The sequence below is a fragment of the Triticum dicoccoides genome, chromosome 2A (assembly GCF_002162155.2).
Source record: "Triticum dicoccoides isolate Atlit2015 ecotype Zavitan chromosome 2A, WEW_v2.0, whole genome shotgun sequence".
In the NCBI taxonomy this organism is placed as follows: domain Eukaryota; kingdom Viridiplantae; phylum Streptophyta; class Magnoliopsida; order Poales; family Poaceae; genus Triticum; species Triticum dicoccoides.
Genome location: NC_041382.1, coordinates 666489684 through 666498790, shown reverse-complemented (window position 1 = coordinate 666498790; position 9107 = coordinate 666489684).

The window sequence follows — 9107 nt, the reverse complement described above, 5'->3', positions numbered from 1 at the left end:
CAAGACGACTGATTTTGATGAATTCTTCAGGGAAATCCGTTGAAGATAATATCACAAGCTTGAGCATTGTATTGTAGCATCTTCAACTCTTCCGCGGTAGCTTCACGGTTTGGTTCTCTCCCATTGAAGAATTCACCTTGCAATCCAATACACACAATAGCCCAAACGGCGGGGTTATGTCCAAGAATATGCATTTTCATCTTATGCTTCCAACTAGCAAAATCTGTACCATCAAAGTAAGGACCTCTACGGTGGTAATTTCCCTCGCAAGACGCCATACTCTCCTAGGTTGTGAAACCAAGGCTATGACCACCACAAGCTATGGAAATCAAAGCAAATGGAGACCAAAGCTCTGATACCACTTGTAGGATCGAAAGTATGTCTAGAGGGGGGTTATTAGACTACTTAACCAAATAAAAATCTAGCCTTTTCCCATTTTTAGTTCTAGGCAGATTTTAGCAACTTAGCACAAGTCGAGAAATCAACCTACACATGCAATTCTAAGAGTATAGCAGCGGAAAGTAAAACAATTACATATGAAGGTAAAGGGAGGAGTTTGGAGTGTGCAAACGCAATTGGAGACACGGAGATTTCTGGCGTGGTTCTGATAGGTGGTGCTATCGTACATCCACGTTGATGGATACTTCAACCCACGAAGGGTAATGGGTGCGTGAGTCCATGGAGGGCTCCACCCACGAAGGGTCCACGAAGAAGCAACCTTGTCTATCCCACCATGGCCGTCGCCCATGAAGGACTTGCCTCACTCGGGTAGATCTTCATGAAGTAGGCGATCTCCTTGCCCTTACAAACTCCTTGGTTGAACACCACAATCTTGACGGAGGCTCCCAAGTGACACCTAACCAATCTAGGAGACACCACTCTCTAAGAGGTAATAGATGGTGTGTTGATGATGAACTCCTTGCTCTTGTGCTTTGAGCTTGGGCCAATTCTTTGTCCATAGAATTTTAAGGGATCCACTTTTCTCATCCATGCCATGCCAATCATTGAGCTTTCCTGAAATGTTTATCTTTAAGTAGCATTAGCTCAATGAGTTATATGTTTTTAGGAATTACCAAAACCACCCAGGGATAGTTGCACTTTCAGCAGTATTTCAAAAAATTCCTATGATCACGCAAGATCTATCTAGGAGATGCATAGCAACGGGAGGGGAGAGTGTGTCTACGCACCCTCGTAAACTGAAAGCGGAAGCGTTTAGTAACGCGGTTGATGTAGTCGAACGTCTTCGCGATCCAACCGATCAAGTACCGAACATACGGCACCTCCGCGATCAGCACACGTTCAGCTCGGTGACGTCCCTCGAACTGTTGATCCAGGAGACCGAGGGAGAGTTCTGTCAGCACAATGGCGTGATGACGGTGATGATGAAGTTTACCGATGCAGGTGAAAGGATAGAGATGGACCTATAGGGGGGTGGATAGGTACAATTACAAATTTTAATTATTACTTAGCAATTTTAGGCAATAATGCGGAATATGAAATTGAGCCTAGCAATTGCAAGTATGATACTAAGAGCTAAGCAAGAAAAACAAGAGGTACAAATATATGTGTAAGCAAGCACAATATGATAAATGTAAGTGCAAAGAGACAAGTAACCACAAGTAGAGAGTTAGGGTTAGGTATAATCGCAACTCCGAGAGACGAGGATGTATGCCGATGTTCAGTTCCTTGGAGGGAAGCTAAGTCACCGTTTAGAGAGGTGGATGTTACCACGAAGGCACACCAACGCCACGAAGGCTGACCCTATTCTCTCTTTGAGACAACACCATGAAGATGTTTCTCAACCACTAGTGGTAGACCTTGGGGTGGTCTCCAAACCCTCACAAACTTTTCCGGGGGTAATCACAATGGTCGATTCCTCTCCGAAAGACTCCTACTGCCTAGGAGTCTCCAACCTCCAAGAGTAACAAGAACGATGGGGAAAAGCTCAATACTTGCTCAAATCACAAATTCCTTTGGTGGAAAGAAGGGGAAGAAGTGGATCTATCACTTGATCGGACAACTTCTCTCAAATGCTCTCAAATCCCTTGGGGATCTAAGATTTGGTGTGGAGGAATGAGAGAGAGAGAGAGTGAAATGTGTTCTAGGGTTTGTTCAAAGTGAATGGTCACCTTCTCCCGTGGGGAAGAAGGGCTATATATAGCGTGAGCACAAATATGGCCGTTTTAGTGTAAGTGAATGGGCAGGCCGGACATCCGGCTAGGGGCCGGACATCCGGCCTGGCAAGGTATGAGGAACAAAGCAGAAGCAGAACAGAAAATAGAGGGGCCGGACATCCGGGGGCCAAGCCCGAACATGCGGAGTATCAGGAAGGCCCGGACATCCGGTGCGATCACTAAAAAGTTACAGAACCTCAGCTATTCCATGGGTAGAAGAGGTCGGACATCCGGGATAGGGACCGGACATCCGGCGTATCAGGGAGGCCCGGACATCCAAGGAAAACCCAGACATCCGGCATGGAACCAGAAATCTTCTAGATATGAAGAGGGCTAAGCCCGGACATCCGGGGCACGAGCCAGATATCCGGGGAGCAGCCCGGACATCCGGCATGAGGCCCGGACATCTGACACTCCCATGGGCAGAATAAGCGAGAGAGTAGTGATAGATCAAATGAGTTATGTAAAGGTGATATCATGGCAAGAGCAAGTCTTTTACTGACCCTATCGATCCCCTCTTAATAGTGCAGGATCCTATACTCAAGGAAACAAAATATGAAATCATTTTAATACTTCATCCTTGAGTGAAACCACTTCGTATGCTCTTGATCCACACACTTTGATGAACCGGGGACCAACACCTGAGATTTACTTGACAGTCAGTGTTAGTCCCCTACATGTATATTGTCATCAACATCAAAACATGATGTAAGGGCATGATTGCTCTTTCAATCTCCCCCTTTTTGTTTGTTGATGACAATCACACACGTAGTATCATAGATGCAATAAATAATCTTAGCATTGACAAACATGAGAGCAAAAGCACAAAATATGTTGATGTTTCTATTTCATTTTAGCTCCCCCTCATTGTGAGCATGAGATGAATATGTTAGGATGCGCAACACAAACTTTGTATGGTAGAATATGTAGCTCCAGGAGATATACATGTGAGAGACATGCACATATGAAACCACCATAACACATAGACTAAAAACATTTCATAGCACAAGATAATAATATAGGTAGCAACATAACAAGTTTGAATAATAGTAGCTAACACAAATAGCCAACACATCATAGCATGACCATACTAAGATACTACTTCTCCCCCTTTGATAGCAACAAGTAAAAAGGGGCAAAGAACTATGCTGACTCGGTCATGATGACCCACAAGTATAGGGGATCTATCGTAGTCCTTTCGATAAGTAAGAGTGTCGAACCCAACAAGGAGCGGAAGGAAATGATAAGCGGTTTCCATCAAGGTACTCTCTGCAAGTACTGAAATAAGTGGTAATAGATAGTTTTGTGATAAGATAATTTGTAACGAGCAACAAGTAACAAAAGTAAATAAAGTGCAGCAAGGTGGCCCAATCATTTTTGTATCAAAGGACAAGCCTGGACAAACTCTTATATAGAGAAAAGCACTCCCGAGGACACATGGGAATATCGTCAAGCTAGTTTTCATCACGTTCATATGATTCGTGTTCGGTACTTTGATAATTTGGTATGTGGGTGGACCGGTGCTTGGGTGCTGCCCTTACTTGGACAAGCATCCCACTTATGATTAACCTCTATTGCAAGCATCCGCAACTACAACAAAAGTATTAAGGTAAACCTAACCATATCATGAAACATATGGATCCAAATCAGCCCTTACGAAGCAACGCATAAACTAGGGTTTAAGCTTCTGTCACTCTAGCAACCCATCATCTACTTATTACTTCCCAATGCCTTCCTCTAGGCCCAAATAATGGTGAAGTGTTATGTAGTCGATGTTCACATAACACCACTAGAGGAGAGACAACATACATCTCATCAAAATATCGAACGACTACCAAATTCACATGACTACTAATAGCAAGACTTCTCCCATGTCCTCAGGAACAAACGTAACTACTCACAAAGCATATTCATGTTCATAATCAGAGGGGTATTAATATGCATATAGGATCTGAACATATGATCTTCCACCAATTAAACCAACTAGCATCAACTACAAGGAGTAATTAACACTATTAGCAACCCACAGGTACCAATCCCGGACTTAGAGACAAGAATTGGATACAAGAGATGAACTAGGGTTTTGAGAGGAGATGGTGTTAGTGAAGATGTTGATGGAGATTGCCCTCTCCCGATGAGAGGAGCGTTGGTGATGACGATGGCGATGATTTCCCCCTCCCGAAGGGAAGTTTCCCTGGCAGAACAGCTCCGCCAGAACCCTAGATTGGTTCCGCCAAGGTTCCGCCTCGTGGCGGCGGAGTTTCGTCCGAGAAGATGGCTTATGATTTTTTCCTCATCGAAAGACCTCATATAGCAGAAGATGGTCATCAGAGCGCCACCAGGGGGCCCACGAGGTAGGGGGCGCACCCAGGGGGTAGGGTGTGCCCCCACCCTCGTGGGCATGGTGTGGCCCCCTGGTGAACTTCTTACACTCAATATTTATTATATATTCTGAAATTGACTTCCGTGAAGTTTCAGGACTTTTGGAGCTGTGCATAATAGGTCTCTAATATTTGCTCCTTTTCCATCCCAGAATCCCAGATGCCGACATTCTCCCTCTTTATGTAAACCTTGTAAAACAAGAGAGAATAGGCATAAGTATTGTGACATAATGTGTGATAACAGCCCATAATGCAATAAATATCGATATAAAAGCATGATGTAAAATAGACGTATCAACTCCCCCAAGCTTAGACCTCGCTTGTCCTCAAGCGAAAGCCGAAATCGAAAAATATGTCCACATGTTTAGAGATAGAGGTGTCGATAAAAATAAAATACGGACATGAGGGCATCATGATCATTCTTAGAACAGCAACTTATATAATTCTTGTCATATGATTTCTTACGCTAGAGTAATAATTTCAATCACAATTCCAAGTATGAATCGTATACTTCATTGAAAACTAACAAACTATAATCTCGGTCATTGGAGCAATTGCAATTTATCATAACATAGGAAAGAGTCAATATATAAGAGCTTTTCAGCAAGTCCATATACTCAACTATCATATAGTCTTTCACAATTGCTGACACTCACGCAATACTTATGGGTATGGAGTTTTAATCGGACACAAAGAAAGATAGGGGCTTATAGTTTTGCCTCCCAACGTTTTACCTCAAGGGTAATGTCAACAATAATAGTTCATGAAAACTCACATCCAATTAGCCATATATACCAGGATCTTTCCAACATACTGTGCTTGCCAAAGGATAAAATGTAAAAAGGAAGGGTGAAGATCACCATGACTCTTATGCAAGGTAAGTGATAAAAGTAAAAGATAGGCCCTTCGCAGAGGGAAGCAGAGGTTGTCATGCACTTTTATGGTTGGATGCACAAAATCGTAATGCGAAAGAACGTCACTTTATATTGCCACTTGTGATATGGACCTTTATTACGCAGTCTGTCGCTTTTATTTCTTCCATATCACACAATCGTATAAAGTTTATTTTCTCCCACACTAATAAGTCATACATATTTAAAGAGCAATTTTTATTGCTTTGCACCGATGACAACTTACTTGGAGGATCTTACTCAATCCATAGGTAGGTATGGTGGTCTCTCATGGAAAAACTGGTTTAAGGGTATTTGGAAGCACAAGTAGTATCTCTACTTGGTGCGATGAATTTGGCTAGCATGAGAGGGAAAGTCAAGCTCAACCATGTTGGATGATCCATGACAATATAATTTATCTCAGATGTAAGAAAACATAACCCATTACGTTGTCTTCCTTGTCCCACGTCAACTCTTTAGCATGTCATATTTTAATGAGTGCTCACAATCATAAAAGATGTCCAAGATAGTATATCTATATGTGAAGACCTCTCTTTCTTTATTACTTCCTATTAATTGCAACGATGACCAAAACTATGTTTGTCAACTCTCAACAACTTTTATTCATCATACCTTTTTCTAGGTGAGCTCATTACTCTCCATAAAGATCCATATGATCTCTTTTGTTTCTTTTTATTCTTTCTCTTTTCTCTTATTCACTTAGGATCATGGAAAAAGAATCAAGCCCTTGACTCAATACTAATCTTTATTATATAGCTCATGGACTCGATTACATAAAAGGATCATAAAGCAAAAATCACAACTAGATCATACTAAGAACTTTTATTCTACTAGATCCAGATATTACCAAAAGGATCAAACTAAGAAAAATGGTAAAGATAAAAGTGATGGTGATACGATACTGGGGCACTCCCCCAAGCTTGGTAGTTGCCAAGGGGAGTGCCCATACCCATGTGATTATGTCTCCTTTGTTGGTGAAGAAGGTGATGGTTTTGTTGATGGCGTAGGCTTGTCATCCTTCTTCCAAGGCATAGGCTCACCATCATAGAAGGATGATCGAGTCTCCTTAAACCTCAAATCTGCAGCCAAACTCATCCTCTTGAATCTATATTCATACTCACAATTTTGATTTTGCAGGTCATAGATCTGGGCTTGGAGGTGCTCGTTTTTGTCATGAAGCTTGAAGATGGCCTCCCCAATGTCCTTGACGTCCAGCTTGTGGTTGTTGGTGAACTCCGTGATCATAATGTGATTGGAATCGAGTCCATGCTCCACCATCTCCTGACACTTGAAAACTTCTTGCTCCAATGCCTCGAGCCTTGCCTCCGTGCTTCCGGTCTTCCTTGGTCCCTCAACATCGCGGATGTGCAACAACCCCTCATGCATCTCAATGGTTTGAGGGTGTTGCAGCACCTCCGCGAGGTGGGGGTTGATGACCTTCTTGAAGAACTGGTCCTTGGGGGCACTTGAAGACGACATGATGACCTGGATCTATCAGAAAAACAGCTCGAAACAAAGACATGAGATTTTTGCGTGATACGCCAGTCAAAACCTCGAGGAGATTATATAATGAATTTTTACCGACCGAAATACGTGTCGTGTAAGAAAACGGAGTCCGGAAAGCGCACGAGGTGCCCACGAGGTAGGGGGGCACGCCCAGGGGGTAGGGCGCGCCCTCCACCCTCGTGGAGGCCTCGTGTCCTTCCCGGACTGCTACTTATTTTTTTTTTTTTAAATATTCCAAAATGGAGAAATATTGCCTTAAAAACTGTTTTGGAGTCGGTTTACATACCGTACCACATACCTATTTCTTTTTGGAGTCTGAAACGTTGCGGAAAGTGTTCCTTATGTATTCCTCCAGGGTTACGGTTTCAATAACATTGGTTTCAACATTTATGGGATTACCTTAGATATAATGTTTGATTCTTTGACCATTCACCACCTTCGGATTTGTACCTTCGAAGTTGTTGATTTTTATGGCACTGGAACGATAGACCTCCTCGATAATGTAAGGACCTTCCCATTTAGAGAGAAGTTTTCCTGCAAAAAATCTTAAACGAGAGTTGTATAGCAATACATAATCACCTACATTAAACTCACGCTTTTTATTCTTTTATCATGCCACCTTTTAACTTTTTCTTTAAACAACTTGGCATTTTTATAGGCTTGGGTTCTCCATTCATCAAGTGAGTTAATATCAAATAACCTCTTCTCAGCGGCAAGTTTCAAATCATAGTTGAGCTCTTTAATAGCCCAATAAGCCTTATGTTCTAGTTCGAGAGGTAAGTGACATGCTTTTCCATAAACCATTTTATACGGAGACATACCCATAGGATTTTTATATGCAGTTCTATAGGCCCATAATGCATCATCAAGTTCCTTGGACCAATTCTTTCGAGATCTATTAACAGTCTTTTGCAAAATTAATTTGAGTTCTCTATTACTCAATTCTACTTGACCACTAGACTGAGGGTGATAAGGAGATGCAATTCTATGATTAGCATCATATTTAGCAAGCATTTTACGGAAAGCACCATGAATAAAATGTGAACCACCATCAGTCATTAAATATCTAGGGACTCCATATCTTGGAAAAATAAATTCTTTAAGCATCTTAATAGAGGTGTTATGATCACCACTACTAGTTGGAATAGCTTCTACCCACTTAGTAATGTAATCAACAGCAACTAAAATATGTGTATAACCATTAGAGGCAGGAAAAGGTCCCATATAATCAAAGCCCCAAACATCAAATGGTTCAATAACGAGTGAATAATTCATAGGCATTTCTTGACGTCTACTAATATTACCAATTCTTTGACATTCATCACAAGATAAGACAAACTTACGGGCATCCTTGAAGAGAGTATGCCAATAAAAACCAGATTGCAATACCTTATGTGCAGTTCTATCTCCAGCATGGTGTCCTCCATAAGCTTCGGAGTGACACTTGCATAGGATCTGTTCCTGTTCATGCTCAGGTACACAACATCTAATAACTCCATCTACTCCATCTTTATAAAGATGTGGGTCATCCAAAAGTAATGCCTCAAATCATAGAAGAACTTTTTTCTTTTGTTGGTATGTGAAACTAGGTGGTATAAATTTAGCAACAATATAATTAGCATAATCAACATACCATGGAGCAGTATGAGAAGCATTTATGACATTTAATTGCTCATCAGGAAAGCTATCATCAATAGGTAGTGGGTCATCAAGCACATTTTCTAACCTAGACAAGTTGTCTGCAACGGGGTTCTCAGCTCCTTTCTATCAACAATATGTAAGTCAAATTCTTGTAGCAAGAGAACCCATCTAATAAGTCTAGGTTTAGCATCTTTATTTTCCATAAGATATTTAATAGCAGCATGATCAGTGTGAATAGTTACTTTAGAATCAACAATATAAGGTCTGAACTTATCACAAGCAAATACAACTGCTAAGAATTCTTTTTCAGTAGTAGCATAATTTCTTTGAGCATTGTCTAGGGTTTTACTAGCATATTGAATAACATTTAATTTCTTATCAACTCTTTGCCCTAGAACAGCACCTACGGCATAATCACTAGCATTACACATAATTTCAAAAGGTAAATTCCAATCAGGTGGCTGAACAATAGGTGCAGAGATCAATGCTTTCTT